Source organism: Cetorhinus maximus, chromosome 22, assembly GCF_964194155.1.
Source record: "Cetorhinus maximus chromosome 22, sCetMax3.hap1.1, whole genome shotgun sequence".
Lineage (NCBI taxonomy): Eukaryota > Metazoa > Chordata > Chondrichthyes > Lamniformes > Cetorhinidae > Cetorhinus > Cetorhinus maximus.
In genome coordinates this window covers 20,881,217-20,900,631 of record NC_135900.1, presented here as the reverse complement: position 1 = coordinate 20,900,631, position 19,415 = coordinate 20,881,217, and positions in this window count along the sequence as shown.

Here is a 19,415-nt window from a genome sequence, read left to right as displayed (position 1 = left end):
AGTTTAATAAAGTTTTACTGTAATTTATGAACATGTCCCATCTCATGTGACATTGTCACATGAGGGGGACATGTTAGGGAATTTTTTTTTTCTATTTTTCATATTTTTAAAAGTGTCAGTGATCTCCCTGAGGCTGCACTTAGCCTCAGGGAGAGATGTGCACTCTTTTGTGTGCATGCGCGAAAGAGCGCACCTTTGCTTTTGGGGAATTCACCCTTCCCGCTCGCATTGGAAGCGCATAGCGCTTCCCGCCGGGCGTCACGCTGGGCGGGCCTTAATTGGCCCGCCCACGTAAAATGGCGGTGAGGCCCGCTTCTCCGGCGGGGATCGGCTCCCTGCCCGCCGGAGATTGGGTCAGGCCCGTCCGCCCAACAGGCAGAAAATTCTGCCCCTAACGTGCATACAATTAAGTGCTTCAAATTTAACTCTAGCTGCACTGACTATCTAAATTGATTACTCTCCTTGTCTGACTTCTGGCATATAGGTGCTATTGACTTAGTTCTCCTTCCAGTATTGGCCATATTCTTCTTCCTGGTTAGTGCTTTGGGTGTTGTGGCAAGGGAGGATGGAAGGGAAAAGGTTGTGTTGTGTTAACTTTCAGGAATGGACTACAGAATTTATTGCACCTATGCCAGGCATTGGCTGAATACAGGATTGACAACCATCCCCAGCTGACCTGGAGTTACCAGGATTTAAAGCTTAATCTCCAAGAAACTTCAAAGAGCAACCATAGAGAAAAATTCTAGGTGGAATAAAACAAAATGGAGATGGGGAAAAAAGGCTTGTGGGCATGATTTCATTGCCACAGAAGGCTGTGGAGGCCAGGTCATTGAGTGTATTTAAGACTGAGATAGATAGATAGAATGGCCCAATTTCTGCTCCTATGTCTTATGGTCTTATGATATTCCATCCCCACCCACCGCCGAGATCATCCGGACCCGCCGAAAGTCAAAGGACTTTTGGCTGAGCCACCAAATCTCCCGCAGTGAGTCCCGCCATGACAGGGCCAGGAAATCATGGCCTGTGTAACTGACAGTCAATCCAATCAGGTAACATAGAGACGGATGGCTTCTCATTTGTTGGGAAGGTAGTGTGCATGTTGTGGACGGACAACCAATGGCGGAAGTGTAAAGTTGGGCAGTTGGACGGAGGAGAACATAAGACAAAACCTCCTGAACTACATTTAACCAGAGTTGGCAAACCCACCTGAACATCACTCATTCCAAATAGGCCAAAGCTTTTTCATTCAATTCCTGGTTGTGGGAACACTGCATTTCAATGCAATTGGGGTTGGGGCCAGGTGTGGGGTTACCTTCTTTCAGCCAATGACGAGAGTGCTGTTACTTGGCTCGTTGTCCTAGGCCATAGGGGCTTGCCCACTGGTTAGTAAATCAAAGAGATGTGGAACTGGATACAAAGAAATCTTGTTTTCAATCTTAGTAACATCCCAGACTACATTAGTTTCAGAAGTTATATGGGAAATATAAATCATCAAGGACAGCAATGCTGGTATCAAACTCTAGGGAGACAACCAATGAAAAAGCTGCTTTCTGCAGTAGTCTGTTGCTATTCGATACAAAATGGCTGCTCCAGGAAGTGTAAGCATTCAACTAATGTGATTATATCAAGTGATATCATTGTGCTAAGGTAACGCTAAAAGAGGAAAATAGTAGAGTTTCTTCTCAGGGAGTTTATCCAGCGCGCAGCTAACCATGAAAAATCCCCAGCAAGCAATTCTAAACATTATCCTAGTCTCAACCCACCTGTGAATTTCAGCACTCTGCCAGAATATCTGGAATCAATGAGAAGTTTCATCACTTAAACACCCATGGTGCTTGCTTGCACCACTAGGTGCATCTTGGAAACGTCACTGGCCACATAGATCAGGAAGTCCTGTGCTTGCTGCTATCATGGATCAGATTTCCTTCTTGCACGTGCTATTCAATATTAAACAACAAAAACCTGCACGCCCTGTTGAGCTTGCAGGCCATGATCTAGACCTGAACCATGAGTTGGGTTCCACTTACCCCAGGATAGTGTTTTGTATGCCTTTTCTCACTGGCTGCTACTTCACCACAAGGTTACTGGGAGGCATGGGCTGAGGAAATTCCCATCCCTGGCCAAGACTGTGCCCCAGAAAAAGCCCCAGAAATGTTGGCATTGCAGGCCACAACTTGTAGTGCACCAGAAAGGTGTGGAAATTCAGCTTCTCTGATTCTTTCAGACAGGGATTGGTAGATGTTCAAAACCTTCCCCTTTCTGGTCTGTCTTATTAGCTCATTTCAATAATTGGCCTCAAAACCCTTGGATCAGAAGGGAGGAATCAGCCAAAGTTGGCCTTTATCAAGTGCCTCTTGCTGGATGTAAAGACGTTTAGTGAGGACAGAGTAAGACATTGCTGTAGGATAGCATGCCAATGTTCAGGTTGTATGTGCAACTGGCTACCTAAACAAGCAACTAGCACCCATAGAACTGCAGTGCAGCAAATGGTCATTGTCTTTAAAGAAAGAACCAACTTGCATTTATATAGTTTCTTTCAAGATCTCAGGATTCCCCAAATCACTTTGCAGAGAACAAGAAAGTTGTTGTGTAATACTGGAAATTGCAGCAGCCAATTTGCGCACAGCAAGGTCCCACAAACTACCAGGAAATAAATGACCGCAGAATCCATTTTAACCAACCTCCCTTGCCCACTTTTGAATAGTCCCATATGAGTTTTTTTTCAAAGAGAGTCGATAGAACCTCAGTGCAACATATCAGTTGAAACTTGGCACAATCCACCATGCAGGACTCCCCACCAAATGTGACATGATTTTAACGTGTTTGCATGTCTCAGAAGTCAGGGTTGGACTCAATTCCTCTGATTCAAAGGTAAGAGCCAAGGATAACACCTTTAGGAATGGAAGGATGAGAAAACAAGTCCAATAACAAGAAAGTTATATTTCCCTTGGCCCCTGAAGAAAAGAAAATACTGAAATACATTTTTGCTCTTCAGCTTATTTACTTTGTCACAGAGAGCTTTAAATAATTCCCAATGCAATGTTAACATGCAACATCACTCCAACATTTTCTGTGGGTGCAATAGAATTTAGGAGTGCAAGCTAATTTGTTAGTACATCACAAATTCTTCTGTAGATATTTTAATCTTTGAAAAATACAACAGATTTCTTAAAATGTTAACAGTTACATAGCAGTTGAATTTTCATGGGGGGTTTTCCCCAAATGCGCACTCCAACTTCACAGGAAGATCTGCAAAAAACCATGATAAATAGCACGGATACCATTTACTTCATTTGTCAAAGGTTTTGTGTAGATCTGTTACTGATGTTTCAGTGATGACAATCAGAAAAGCCCCTGTGGAAATGCAACCATTGACACTCAATGCAACTCATTGCCAAGTAACTGGGGACTAGTTTGTCTGCTTTGTTTAGTGCTGCAGCTAACTCAAGATCAATTGAGTGATTCTCTGCTTCCTGCTCCATCACTAACCAACCAGCCACCACCATTCCTGAGAAAATGCAAAATTACGCTCATTGCTTATTATTTCCTGACGAGTGCACAATTGAACTACAGCCATTTGCCAGGAACAGATGTCTCCTATTAAGTGCATTGTATGAAAGGTTGTCAATTTTAAAAAAGGATAATGGAGGACATCTATGGTACAGATTATATGATCAGGCATCATTACACATTAAATATGCAAAGTCAGAATCAAAACTTTTATAATCAGAAAAACTAAGGTTCATTTAGTTTTAAACCACACGGGCAAAGAGGATCCATAGCACATTTAAACAGGGCATAAAACAGGCTCTCTGATGTTTGATGCATCAAAGTGTCCAATAATAATTGGATGATATCGCTCCATGAGCTCACATAATTCTCTATAAATTTAAGTATCCATCAGAATATCTCTAAAATGTGCTGCGATTTTGCACCGTAACTGTGAATCACAGCAGTTGAGGGAGAGAAGTACCATATTACTTCTACAGAAATGTCAAACGCCATCTGCTGGGATTCTAAAGCATTATACAAAATGCCTAACACTTTTTAAAAAAAATTTAATGTGAAGTACACCAAAGTTACATTCCGTCTATAGAACAGAAACAGACCATTCAGCCCAACTGGCCGCTTGTGTTTCACATGAGCCTCCTCTTCATCTAATCCCATCTGCATAACCTTCCATTCCTTTCTCCCTCATAAGCTTATCTACAGCTTTCCCTTAAATGCACCTATGCAATTACATAATAGGTTTTATTTAGCAGAAGCTGCACATTTGGCAAATATATCTCACCATTCACAACCGCAGGATTCTGCAAAACGTGGGGGCCCTGCAAGTCCAGGGCAGGAGAGGGTGGTTTTCCATGCAATGTTTATGGGCAGAACCTGGATGTGTGGAGATCCTGTCCCTTTCTGGCCCTGTTGGAAATGTTGGCATTTTTGCAGAAGGTGGGAGTAGAGGATGGGGTCTTTAATACACCCACCCATCTCTAATCCAATGGAATTAAGACAAATATATCATACAATGACTATCCCAATCACATTTACACCTGAGAGTTGGGAGTGGTAAGGAATTCTGAAGGTACCAGGCCAAGTTTTATAATGTGATTATTTATATCAGTGAACAGGACCTACCTAGGATCAGTTTTTGTTTAAAGACCCCAAAGCCTTTTGGCCTTTTCCCCCTTCCCCACCTTCTTCAGGTATCCCAATTGTGCACTCACGTTAACTAGGGTGACCCAATTATTTTTAATGGGTTCAGCGTCCTTCACAATAGGTGGATGAACAGATACTTAAAGAAGTGGAGACTTGGCTCTTATATATTTAATAGCTCAACCTGATATGACACAATTCCCATGGACTAGAAAGAAAGACTCATGTGGTGTGAAAATTTTAATAAGGCAACCTGAGCCACGAAACTAGAGGTTTGTCTCTGATTATAGTTCCTTGCTAGAAGGGACCAATAGAAGTTGTTGTATTAATTTTGAGTCAGAGCCTGTGTGTGCCATCTACAATATGCACTGCAGCAACTCACCAGGGTTTCTTCACAGCACCTCTTAAACTCATGAGCTTTTACCACCTAGGAGGATAAGAGCAGCAGCATGAGAACATGGGAACATGCAAGTTCTCCAGCAGGTCACACACCACCCAGATTTGGAAATATATTGCTAGACCCTCAATGTAGCTGGGTCAAAACCCTGAAATTCCCTACCTAACAGCATTGTGGGTGTATCTACACCACTCGAGCTACAGCAGTTCAAAATGGCTGCTCCCTTCTCAAAGGCAATTAGAGATGGCAATAAATGATCGCCTTGCCTGCAATGCCCAACAACCCATGAATGAACGTAAAAGAAAAGGACCTGCCTCTAAAGGCAAATGGAGTAAGAACCCTTCCTCTGGAGAATATGGTTTCCTTTTACTTTGGAGACTGATTTGGTCATGACTTCAGAATTTTAGCATTGATGCAGAGAAAAACTGCTTTAAACTTGCAAGCTCTTTCCTGCTATCTTTTAAAATCAAAAAGGCATCGTGCAAACTAAGTGATGCCTTGCTTCTCCATAAATATTTTTGCATACAGGATAACAGTGCACTACATAGGCAATCTTGACAGCTATGAAAGAATGACTGGTCTAAAAATGAATGTTTGCATTTTTAAATGTTAATTTTTGATGTCTAGCTGTGCACATGTCTATTTTTCTGCCTGTTTATTCATAGTTACGCACCCACTTTCTGATAGCTGTCTGATGGCTGGGGGAACTCATTTAAATCTCCAATCAGAATTCCTCCTGATCTCCCTGTCGCATTGTTGCATGAATTCCAAATTTACACGCAGAGTATCTAAACTCTAGCCTGAAGATAGTCTGAATTCACAATAGTACTTAATGATCATCAGCCAATTATAAAACAGGAAAATGGGAGCTGTGGTTCTGACACCAGAGTACATTTGTTTCAAGGCCTTCATTTGGAGTGATCTATAAATCTAAAGCTATTTGGAATTTTTTCATGTATAATAAGCAAGACTTGAGAGGGCAGAACATTGTCCATTGAGAACTTATGACTAAAGACTGGCCACATGACCATATCCTTAGCATCACCTCAGCTTATCTTAGATGACTATTTAGCTTGCTCGCTAAATAAAAATTGTTTTTCAGCCACAGTATTAACAGTCAACATCCATATGGAATTTGCTCTTTTCCAAGTTCAAGCTTAATAGTTTAAGCGTACATATTCAGAACATTTCCGATAGTCTGTGCCCAAACATTAGTTCCAGAAATAAATTGAGTTTGCATTTCTAATTAATGTGTGTGCTACATAACTATTGTTTTGTCCTCGAACAGTTTGCATTTATTTTCCCAGAGAAACATGCTTGCATAGAAATAAATGATCTGTTTAATGCAAATCCCACTTCAGTGTGTTAATTTTCACTAAGTAATATAGTATTTATGAAACAGATGTTTTAATTAAGCCTCGAATGTGTGATAACTCTTATTGTCTGTGCTTTTGACTCCATGTGCATTTACAGGAATTTAAAATTATCCCAATTATAGATTTAACAGCTTGTGGGCCTAATTAACTATTTTTAAACCGATGGAGAGACTGCACATGAGAAACACCAGCTTACAATAAACATTGTGGGAGAAGCTGCAAAGGAAATAACTCTAATATTCCTTTGTTGGCATCTCTGTCCAGGCCCAGGATTTCCTGCCCCGGGTTTGGGACAGGCACACTGTTATGGCACAGCTGATGGTAAATGCTGAGCTGCTCAAATCCCAAAGGGAAACTTAAAACAACTGCCACAACTGTTCTGCAATTTATATAATGCATGCCTTGAATTCAGTAGTAACAAGACCACCGAGTCTTATAGGTTTCTTACAAAACTAAATTAAGCCTTTATTAAAAGAAGAAATGATTTTAAGCACAAGCATAGATCTGGAAATTACTACTATCATAACTTCCAAAGCCCCTAGTTAATCTAACTCCTAGTTACACTTTCATTAAAGACACATAGATTTTAAAAGACTCAAGCAAAGAAACACGATACCCTGAACAATCCAATTCAAAGTGAGTTTTCTTAAATTCAGTTCTTTGTAGACAGCAGCTTGAGGCTTAGATGCTGGAGGCTTTTTCACACTTGTTTTCGATCATAGAATACCTACCCTTACACACAGCCTTCAGTCCTTTATACATATTTTCCCCTTTGAATGAAAATTTCCATTGTTTCACTATGCCTTTGGACTTTACCTCTCTAATAATAAAAATCTCTCATAGTACCAATTTTACCAATAATCTTTGAGAAAAATAAACACACTGGCCAGGAATTTTCGTTGTAGGGCTGGCTTGGCGGGAGCGTAGGGGCGGGGGGGTGGTTGCAGAGCTGACCACCACCTGCAATCAGCTCGGCACCATGATTTAATTTGGGCAGGCGAATTAAGGCGGCCTAGCGTGGATCACGAGTGGTAGCGCTGAGCGCTACCTGTGAGGGCGGGAAGTAGAGGGAAAGTCGGGTCCAGCGCTCTTTCACACAGAGCTGCCTCAGGGAGATTGAAGCACTTTTCAAAAAATAAATGAAAACATTAAAAATTTAATGAAACATGTCTCCTCATGTGACTGTGTCACATAAGATGGGGCATGTTTTTATTTTTCAAAGAAACTTTTTATTTAATTTGTAAAAGCTTTTGGAAACCTCATCCCGCTCGTGGATGAGGTTTCCTAAAAAATGTAAAGGCCGCTTGGCCTTTTCGCCTGCCCGCCAACCATAAGGTTTGATGGGCAGCATAAAGTTAAGGTTAATTACCTAGTTAATGGCCTTAACAGGCCTTTCAATTATCAGCAGGCGTGCAGCCATCTCCGGTGCACGCCCGCCAAATGAAATATCGCAAGACAGCGCGATGACGATGGGACGCATGCCAGATGTCATCGCGCATCATTTTACATTCCGGTGTGTTGGGCCCACCCCTGCATGCCAAATGTAAAATTCTACCCACTGTTTCTTAACTTTTCCTGGCTAGGTGAAACATTTCACACCCTCTTTTGAATTCAAGCTAGTCTGTTTTATTTAAAAATACAAATGTTCTCTTTACACCTATGCCTACCTACTTAACATTTCAAATCCAGCTTATCTTCTGATAGATCAAAGCCTTCAAACCAGCTGCCTTTAATTCAATGAAGTCACATACACACACACACGCTCCACTATTACAATAAATTCCAATAACATTATGAACATTATTATATCTTCCTGACACCCCACCCCGGTAAGGACTGGCACCAGAATAACGGGCAGGCAGCTGAGCCACTCAAGCTTGTGGATATGTGTTGGGCATCAGCAATGGTGATTTCAATTTGAATAAACTGATCATTTTAATTAAGCAATTTTGGATTAAAAGTAGTCTTCTTGCATTGTTGCTAATGATTCACATCTTCCACATCTAATGCTCATCTGTTATGAGTCTTCAAATGGGAGTGCAGTCCAATTTGAGCATTGGGAGTGGCATAGGTCATTCCTTCACTGTCACTGGGTCAAAATCCTGGAACTGCCTTCCTAACAGCACTGTGTGGACTGCAGCAGTTCAAGAAGGCAGCTCACCACCACCTTCTCAAGGGCAATTAGGGATGGGTAATAAATGCTGGCCTAGCCAGCAATACCCACATCCCATGAATGAATAAGAGAAAAGGTTGCTAGTCACTGATGCAGGGGCTAGTGCTGCATGCTTGGGCCAGTGCTGCATGGTTGGGTTAGTGCTGCATGCTTGGGTTAGTGCTGCATGCTTGGGCCAGTGCTGCATGCTTGGGCCAGTGCTGTATGCTTGGGTTAGTGCTGCATGCTTGGGCCAGTGCTGCATGTTTGGGCCAATGTTGCATGCTTGGGTTAGTGCTGCACGCTCCTGATAGTGTTTTTCTGTGGCAATCTAAAGACATGGTTCTTCCAATTTCCATGCTCCAGGTACAAGTGTTTCAGTCACGTGCAGACTGTTCCCATTTGGGCAGAATTTTCCATTCTGGAGACTACGTGTGGCGACAGGCGGGAAAGTCAGCATGATTCCCGCTGGGTGGCAGGGTAGAATTTGCACCAAAATTATCCACTTTTCAACTCATTAATTATGCATCAGTGAGGAGCTCATCAAAACTCATGGCGGGCGGGTAGTGATTCGTCTGCCCTGCCATTACCTCATAGAGACTCATAGGGCAGAAATTTATAAGTCGGCGAGCGGAGTCGGGGCCTGCTCACCGATGTGTAAAATGACGTACGGTGATGTCGGGGGGAACTCCCAACGTCACCGCGCCCCATTTAAATTTTCAGGAAGGTGGGGGCGCAGCAAAATGAGCTGTGGGCCCGCCGACCTGTCAGTGGCCTCAACAGAGTCAATTAAGTAATTACAGGACCTGCCCATCCAACCTTAAGGTTGGCGGGTAGGCCAGGAGCCCCAGCGGGAACTAAAAAAAACATGAAACCTCATCCACGGGCGGGATGAGGTTTCATGTAGGCTTTAAAAATTTTTAATAAAGGTTTTGTAAAAATTATGGACATGTCCCAACTCATGTGACATTGTCACATGAGGGGACATGTAAGGGAAATTTTATTTTTCTATTTTTATCTTTTTAACATTTACAGCTGATCTCCCTGAAGCTGCACTTAGCCTCAGGGAGATGAGTGCGCTCTTCCGTGCGCATGCGCAAAAGAGCGCACTCTTGATTTTGGGAATCCCCCCCCCACCCACACAGGGAGCGCATAGCGCTTCCGTGCGGATGTCACGCTGGGCAGGCCTTAGTTGGCTGCCCACGTAAAATGGCAGTGCGCCTCCAATCAGGGGCGCCGATCGGAAGCGCACCCGCACACGCCCGCCCTTCAACATTCCCCTGACGGAGGGAAAATTCAGCCCATAGACTCATAGACATCTACAGCACAGTAGGAGGCCATTCGGCCCATCGTGTCCGTGCTGATCTGCAAGATTTGACTGCACTGATCTCATTTTCCAGCGTTTGGCCCATAGCCCTAGAGGCTATGGCAATGCAAGTGAATATCTAAATACTTCTTAAATGTTACAAGAGTTTCTGGCTCAACCACCCTTTCAGGCGGTGAGCTCTAGACTCCCACCAATGCCTGGGTGAAAAAATTTCTCCTCAACTCCCCTCTTTGTCTTCTACCTCTTATCTTAAATTTATGCCCCCTGGTTATTGACCCCTCAACTAATGGAAAAAGTGCCTTCCTATCCACCCTATCTATGCCCTTCATAATCTTATACACCTCTATCAGGTCCCCTCTCAACCTTCGTTGCTCCAAGGAAAACAACCCCAGCCTATTCAATCTTTCCTCATAGCTCAGACCCTCCAGCCCAGGCAGCATCTTGGTGAATCTCCTCTGCACCCTCTCCAGTGCAATCACATCCTTCCTATAATGTGGTGACCAGAACTGCACGCAGTACTCCAGTTGTGGCCTAACCAGCATTTTATACAGTTCCAGCATAACCTCCCTGCTCTTGTATTCTATGCCTCGGCTAATAAAGGCAATCTCATGGGGTTGAAGATCCTGCTGCTTTATTTAAATGGCACCCACACAGACATTCATTCACTGCTGACCAGGTGTGTACTGAAGGTCTGAATTAGCATGCCAACTAATGTTCCTAACATTCTGCTCCACAGTTCAGCAGGGCCTCTCTGGGGATTCCCCTCCAGGCCGTCCAGGAAACACGGGAGGTCCTCTTTCCAAGAGCTGGGAGCAGGAGATCCACCCACCTGACCACACCAGCCTGGGAGGGGGTTGCCAGTGAAATCAGTGCCCATGCCACTCAAAAAAGGACCACCGTGCAGTGCAGGAAGCGAGTGAATGATCTGATGCGCTCCATCAGGGTATGAGAACCTTTTACTCTCTTCAAACTCACACTTTCATAAGAGCATCAGGCAGTCTAAGGGTTAGAGTTCACAGGGATGTCACATGCTAACAGCAGATGGGACATCAGCACTGAATGTCTGCCAGTCACTTTACTATCACTGCCTCATGTAAGATCCTGCACAAAGGACATCTTAATCCCTTACTGGGGAGGGCTCAGCACACACAACAGGAATGCATGCTTCTGAAATGCTCTTTCATCCATAGTTCTCACAATCAATCCCTCTGTCTCAATGCAGGACAACATCACCCATAATTGACAGGAGACAGCAAAGACCGGAGGGGGGACCCTAGAGCTGAGGACACTTTCCTCCCATGAGGAGCTCCAAATCCCCTTGTGTACCATTGCTCTAGCCATTGGTGTGTTCCAGCAGTGGCTAAGTGAGAGAGACGGAGCACCTTGACCTCCCTCCAGGCGCTCCTTCTCCTCAAAGAGTCAGGGAAGGCCCTTCGGGCACCCAAGGGGAGGAGGAGCGCCAGGCAGACACCCCAGGGGCATCCACCCAGAACACTTCACGGGTGTCCTGCCACCCCAAATCCCCTCTGCCTGTGACCCCATCAACTCTGGCAGGTCGGGCCAAGGAGGGTGCACCTGCCTCAGAGTAGGAGATCCTTAGCAGGCTGAGGCCATTCAGTCCTCAGGCCTCCAGAGGACACCCGCCAAAGTCAGCTCAAACAACAGGGCACAGCAGTCAGAGGTTGCCGCCATCTCTGCTGCAGATGTCGGGGCTGCACCTAGACGTAACAGTAGAGTTAGGAAAATTAAGTAGTTTTGATTGCAAAATGATAGGGCAGGTGTTTATTTACTGTATATAATCTGCACCATTGCAAATATATTTCACATTTATCCCTCTTCAAGTCTCAGATAATGAATGGCTAATCGATGTGATGCAAGGCCCCATGTTTATTCAAGGGTACAAAATGAACCCCCTGCCATCAATTATCTCCCATCTTGTTCCTCTGCTTTATTCAGTCTCACTCAATCTCAACACAGTGTTTAGCCTTTAGTTCCACATCAGTGGCATGAACAAAGGCACTTCCTATATTAAAATGATGGCTGGACAAGACAAATGTAACCTTTACATCTTCGGCAGACATTATGTGACCTCCTGAAAATTGTCTATCAAGTTTAATGATTATCCTGATGCTGTAGCACTAAAGTCTGCAGTCTCTGGATATAATGGGGAGAACTTTCTCACCATCGCGGGATGGTTGTGCAGGAGCGGGCGCAGGCATACGCGCAGCCAATCACTGGGCACCGCCATTTTATGTGGGCGGGCCAATTAAGACCCGTCCAGCGTGACGAGAGCCTGGAAGAACTGAGCGCTCCCTGTGTGGGCAGGGGTGGGTTGCCTGAGTCGGGGCTTGCACACGAAAGAGCGCAGAAATCTCCCTGAGGCACAGAGCTGCCTCAGGGAGATTAGTTTAAGTTTAAAAAATTTTAATAAACGAAAAAAATAATTTTTAGGACAAGTCCCCTCATGTGAAACTGTCACATGAGCTGGGACATGTCAATGAATTTAATTTAAAAATTTTTCAAACCTTTAAAAACCTTCATGAAACCTCATCCCGCCCGTGGATGAGGTTCCATGAAAGATGCAAAGGCCGCCTGGGCTCTTCACCTGCCCCCTGCCAACCTTAAGGTTTGACGGGCAGCTCAGTTTATTAGTTTAATTAGTTTTTAAATGGCCTTGATAGGCCTTTGACAGTTCGGCGGGCGCACAGCCGACTCGGGTGCGCACCCGCTGAAATGGAAATCTGAATGATGCGCGGTGACGTCGTGACACACGCCCGACCTCACCACGCGTCATTTTACGCCTTGGCAAGTGGGCCTCACCCCCGCTCGCCGAGCCGAAGATTCTGCTCAATTAGTATTTGTTGCAACCAACATGGAAGTCTTTTCATCCAAATGCACTTTGCAATGGTGTTTATTTAATTACTGTGAGGTTTTGGCTAATAGTGTTCATCGTTGAGTACCATAGCCTTCCTGCAGTGTGTTTTTGTCTTCGCGTTTAAGGATGAATTCTTAATTCTCACCCTCCCCATGCAGGACGCTGAATGATGGAAGTTGGTTCCACTCAGTGACATTTGAAATATCTGCTAGAGGGTAACAAGTGTGTGATGTCACAAGTGCGTGCTCATCCTGATGAACCCATCCACTTACCTGTGACAACCGTAGTCTGCACCTGGACAGCTGCCTAGTGGTGCTTCACAGAATCTCTGTGAGGTCACAGAACATAAATGGATATGTAAATCATGGCATGACTGTGCACTCATTGACTTACGGTTCTTAGAAATGATTAGTTTTGTGAGGTGGACAATGTCAAGGACAGTCATGGTATGAAAGCAATGCTCTGGCACATCTCCTGCTGCGTGCTTAGCAGTATTGATGAAGGGAATAGGTTAAGACACCGCTGTGTCAAAACTGACCGGGCCGCTCTCACCCAAATGCCAAGGCAATGCAAGACGTAAACTTGGCACACTTCTGACGAATGTATGGTTATGAGTGTTTGTCAATAATCACACGATGGTCCTGCTGTACTACCCTCTGTGAGGACAGTGCTAACTTAACTTCCAGCTTTGGGTACTTGCTGTCGTGTTACAGATCAATGTCCCTGATGCCCATTGGCATCTTGGGACTCAGTATCAAGATGCAACCTCTGCATTAATCTGGCTTGAGAGCTGGCGACTGGAGAGATAGTGCAGCCTGGATCTAGTTCCCTTTTGAGACAGTCCAGCGCTAACCACTGACTTCCATAGAACCATAGAAAAGTTACAGCACAGAAGGAGGCCATTCGGCCCATCTTGTCCATGCCAGCCCGAGGACACCCAGGTGCCCTTTCTAATCCCACCTTCCTTCACCCGGCCCATAGCTTCGCCTTAGAGCCACCATGATACGCTGCTGGAATGCTTACATGAGTGCAACTACATGTACAATAGTGTTTCAGCCCCTTGAAGGATGCCAGGGCCCTGACTTGTCGGCACCATGGTTGAAAGGACAGCATTATGTGCAGATGCTTGAGGATGTGCACTTGTTCCTCATTCCTCAGCAGCCACATGGTTCCTAGGCTACTGCATCTTTCAAGGATGACCCCATTGTTAGGAATGACGGTGACTTATGCTTCCTCAGTGATCATCGTGAGATTGTTGACTTTTCATGTAATGTTGAAGATGACAATCTTCCCGAAGTGTGAAGACAGTAACAACTTGTCATCATCTTATTCTTCCAGGAATCTTGCAGCTTTGAGGTTGGCACGGGCACATCTTGTGCATTATGCCTGTGCAATGACATCCTCAGTGTCTTGTCTGAATGCTCGCCCTCTTCAGATTCATTCCCTGCAATGTCCTCCTCGACCAAGCAGGTATCTAGATCTTCCATGTCTCCCTGTGGCAAATACCCCTCCTTTGCAGGGCAAGGTTATGCCAGGTGAGCTGCACCCAAGGATACTGAGGGAAGTGATCGTGGAAATTGCAGAGGAACCAGTGATAATCTTCCAGTCTTCCTCAGATACAGGGGTGGTGCCAGAAATCTGGAGAATTGCCAACGTTACACCCTTGTTCAAAAAGGGGTGCAAGGATAAAGCCGGCAGCTACAGACCAATCAGTTTGACTTCAGTGGTAGGGAAACTTCTGGAAACTATAGTTCGGGACAAAATCAATAGTCACTTTGACAAGTGCAGGATAATTAAGGAAAGCCATACTTGAGGAAGGATGTGAAGGCAATGGAGAGAGTACAGAGGAGATTCACAAGAATGATTCCAGGGATAAAGAACTGTAGTTATGAGGGTAGGTTGGAGAGGTTGGGCCTGTTTTCCTTGGGGAAAAGAAGGCTGAGAGGAGACTTGATAGAGGTGTTCAAGGTCCTGAAGGGTATGGGCAGGGTAAATAGTGAGAAACTGTTCCCACTCAAGAGAACATCGAGAACTAGAGGGCACAGATTCAAAATAATTGACAAAAGGAGTAACAGTGAACTGAGGAAAATTTATTTCACCCAGAGTCTGGAACAAACTTCCTGAGAGGGTGGTGGAGGCAGATTCAATCGAGGTATTCAAAAGAGAATTGGATTGCTATCTGAAAAGAAAGAATGTACAAGGTTATGGGAATAAGGCAGGGGAGTAGGACTAGGTAGTATGCTCTTTCAGGGAGTCAGTGCAGGCTCGATGGGCCGAATGACCTCCTTCTGCACTGTAAAGATTCTGCGATTCTGTGGATGCAGCAAACAACAATGATGCAGGGCATTCTCTGTGGTGAGAATTGGAGAGCCCCACCTGACCAATCCAAACATCTGAAATGCATCTTTAAGAGGCCGACAGTCTGCTCTATTAAAGACCTTTTGACTGAATGTGCAGCATTGTATCTCTCCTCAGGTGTTCTCTGTACACGAGGAATGGCATCATTAGCCATGTCTTCTGGGGCTACCCCTTATCACCGAGGAGCCAACTTTCTACGTGCTGAGCTGTCTCAAATATCTTTGGCACCTGGGGGCTGTGTGAGCTCCGTGGGCATCTAGCACAACCATGCACGATCTGCTTTCTGTGATCACAAATTAGCCGGGCATTCAGACAGCGAAATCCTTTTCTATTAATGAATTTCAGGCTGCTGCCAGAGGGTTCTCAAGGCCACATGTGTGCAGTCAATGATGGCCTGCACTTGCAGAAAGACTGAGATCACAGCGTATCCCACAGCTCTGGCAGCCTGGCTTGCTTCATTCATGTGGAACTGCACACAATGGTGAGCTTTACTGAAAAGACCACCAGTCACCTCCCTTATACATTTATGTGTCGCCGACTGTGAGATTCTGCAAAGGTCCCCAGTGGAACCCTGGAAGGATCCGCAAGCAAAAAAGTTCAGTGCAGCAGTAACCTTCAAAGAGAGCAGCCGACATTGAATGGCCTCCCAGTCCGTGCAGCATGAGTTCCTCACTGAGAATGAGGCAAAAATAATTATCACATCCCTAGTGAAGCGAAGCCATCTGTGGCACTGTCGCTCATCTCTCTGTATGAGCTTCATCTTTTGTAGGGCCAAATGTCTTTGTGGATTTGGCCCCTCCTCATCCGCATCTGGGCCTTCCTCAGGCCCTACTGGCTCTTGTTCCCCAGGGCAATGGTCTTCCCGGAGCTGTGCTAATTGGAAACAGGTCCTTCTTCTCCTCATTCTAATCAAAGCTATCAAGAAGGCAATGTTGCTGCATTCTCCACTCCTCCTTGTATCTGTGAATGGATACAATTGAGCAATCAATGGTAGTTCCTATGGAATGGTCTCCCTCCATATACAAGGCAGGAATCCAGCCCTTGACATTCCTTCAGTCTGCACATCACCAAGGCCACCACTTGCAGTCTGATATCCTGGACGATGAAATGTGGTTGAGCTTTCCCCTCAAACGTGCCTGCGCATTCGCAACAAGCGTTTTAATTAGGGTCAAAAGAGCCAAGTCATAGGAGCCACAGTTAGTTTTGTGTTGGATGTCCTCCAGTGGCCTTGACAATAACTACCGATACCCAATCCTTGTACATATGTCATGACTGCAAGCATGGTGCCTTGAATGCCATGACCAGTGCACTGAGAACATGGAAGCTTGTAAGACCCATGCTGCCTCTGCGCAGCAGACATGACCCTTGATTCTTGTACCCAGCATCCATTCTAACATGCCTATATAAGGATCAAATGCCAATTAAGACCATATGTACTGCAGCTCCCAAACATAATGGATTCTCACCTGAATGCGCACCATTCGGAAAGAAGCTAAGCTCATTCATTGTGCAATAGACCCCCAAGTCCAGCACTCAGCTTAGCCATGTTCTCTAAGGTTTCAGCAGGATAGTGATAGGGTGCCCCTTCAATCTGCTAAGATTTTCTGTGCTGAACTCCATCCACAAACCCGGAGACCTCTTCCGGTTTCTTTTCCAGCTTGTCTTTCGAACGGCATCATTGTAATGTAAGCTCAAAAATGATGCTGCTGATCCTCTGGAAGACTAGTTTCCAACCTCCCCCATCACCCACCAAATCCCTCCCCGCCTCCTCTGTACTCACCACCTCTTAATTCCCCTTCCTCCTATCACTATCCAGCATCCCCCATGACCCTTAAACCCATCATTATCCATGTGGACATCCTTGTCCTCCCCAATGAACTCTTTAATGTTGATGTCCCCATGCCTTTTGTTGAACTGACCCCTCCACTTCTCAAGGTCACATGCACCCTGACTTTCCAGGAGCCCCCACCATAAGACAATCCAATAACCACCCCCCATCCACCACCCATGGCTTTTCAGCTACCAACTTACAGGATGCAGATGCCTCCTCTGACCATCACTGTGCAACTGCCTAACACCACCATGACTCTAGCCTCCAAGACCAAATTCCTTAGGTGACTGACCACTGCGCCCCATGCTATGCATGACCATCACTGCCTGGAGAGGCCTTCCCCACCCAATGCCAGGGGCAAAACTTTTACCTCGATGGGCGGGCGCGCTTCCGACCCGCTCGAGCGTAAATTGATGCGCGTTGACGTTGGGAAAGCGTCCCGCCATGTTTCGGTTGGTGGGCACATGCGCATATCGGCAGCGCACCCACCAACAATTAAAAGGCCTGTTAAGACCATTAAAGTCTCAATTAACTTACATTTTTTGCTGCCCATCCAACCTATGGTTGGCGGGCAGGTGAAAAGGCACTTTTTAGGAAACCTCATTCACAGGCGGGATGAGGTTTCCAAAAGCGAATAAAAATAAAATTAAAACGTGAAAATTTAACTAATAACATGTCCCAGCTCATGTGACAGTCACATGAGGGGACATGTTTTATAACATTTTTCAATTCTTTATTTTTTTTTTTGAAAACTTCTTATCTCCCTGAGGCAGCTCAGTGCCTCAGGGAGATTCTTAACCGTGCACTCGCGCACATGCACGAGGTTCGCACTCGCCCATTTGACCTCTTCCCTCACCCCCGCACAGTGAGCGCTGCCACTCGCATTTCACGCTGGGTGGGCCTTAACTAGCTGGGCCTCAGCCCCAGGACAGTCTCTTCAATATGTCCCCAACAGCGCAGCCTCAGCCCCAGGACAGTCTCTTCAATATGCCCCCAACAGCGCAGCCTCAGCCCCAGGACAGTCTCTTCAATATGCCCCCAACGGCGCAGCCTCAGCCCCAGGACAGTCTCTTCAATATGCCCCCAATGGCGCAGCCTCAGCCCCAGGACAGTCTCTTCAATATGCCCCCAACGGCGCAGCCTCAGCCCCAGGACAGTCTCTTCAATATGCCCCCAACGGCGCAGCTTCAGCCCCAGGACAGTCTCTTCAATATGCCCCCAACAGCGCAGCCTCAGCCCCAGGACATTCTCCTACTCTTCCTTGGACAGCCTTATAACTCTTGTCCCAGGACGGTCTTTCACTACTCCACTCTGTTCATCGACAACCACTTAGTCCTGCCCCTGTCTTCCCCCTTCTTTCCCATGTTCCAGCCCCCTCAGCTCTGCCTCCATCTTCCCCATCCCCTCCTGTGTTCAACCCCCCAGTCCTGCCTCCGTCTGCCCGCTCTCCACAGGCATTGCCTCCTGTGCCCAGCCTTGGCGCAACTTGTGATACATGCACACAAAATCTCGCAGCAACACTCTTAAAAGTAGGTGAAAGCAGCATCTATATACCCTCAAAGTCGTTGATGATCTGTAGCTCACCAGGTACGTGCCACTTATATACTGTCGGAAACAGACCATTCTAATGCAGGGCACTTCATTTTGACGCAGAGCATGATTCTGCCAAGTTGGCCTTTTGACGAGCATTCACGAGATGCAAATGAATGCAAATGTTGTTCCTGACATAGATCAGTGGGACCTCGAGCCACCTTTAACCTGCCATCAAAGTCGGGAGAACAACATTCCAAACTAATTCCCTGTCTGCGGGAAACTGACATTTTCCATGATGCCAAATTTAGTGTCCCTGCCTGCCATGATTCCTGCCACTGGCGGGAGCAGAAAATTCCACCCAAAGTCAATCTGGCATGAAATTATGTCTCACTTGTATGAATCCTTGTATCTTAGTTTTGGCACCCAACAGGTCTATTGGCACCATGAAGTTCCAACAATGTATTGTTTGGTAGGGGAACATCATCCATTTTAATGACATGGCCTTGTCATCGACATCACTTGATCATTGCCTGATACCCTGAGTTAGAAAGCTGCAGTACATCTCCGTTAGGCCTCTGTGGATCCCAAGAATCTTTCTCAAGCAGTACACCTGTCATGAGTTGAATCTGAAATCCAGTCTTTGATATGTAGTCCAAGTTTTAGTGTAATACAGCAGTCTACTTCATGCGCAGGCATTGTCAAGTCTTAGTTGCGTGGCAGTCGTGAGTCTGGGTTTTTTCAGGCCCTTGCCCGAAGCTTTCATAATGCTGCAGCAGCATAACCAGTTGAGTTGATATCGCCTCAAACGTCATTTCACTTCTCACCTATTGACCCCACGCAGCAGAATTTGTCTACATTTTTCAGTTCAGCGTTATTTAGTTGTTGTGCTGCTTTGGATTGACCACCTTGAGTTTTT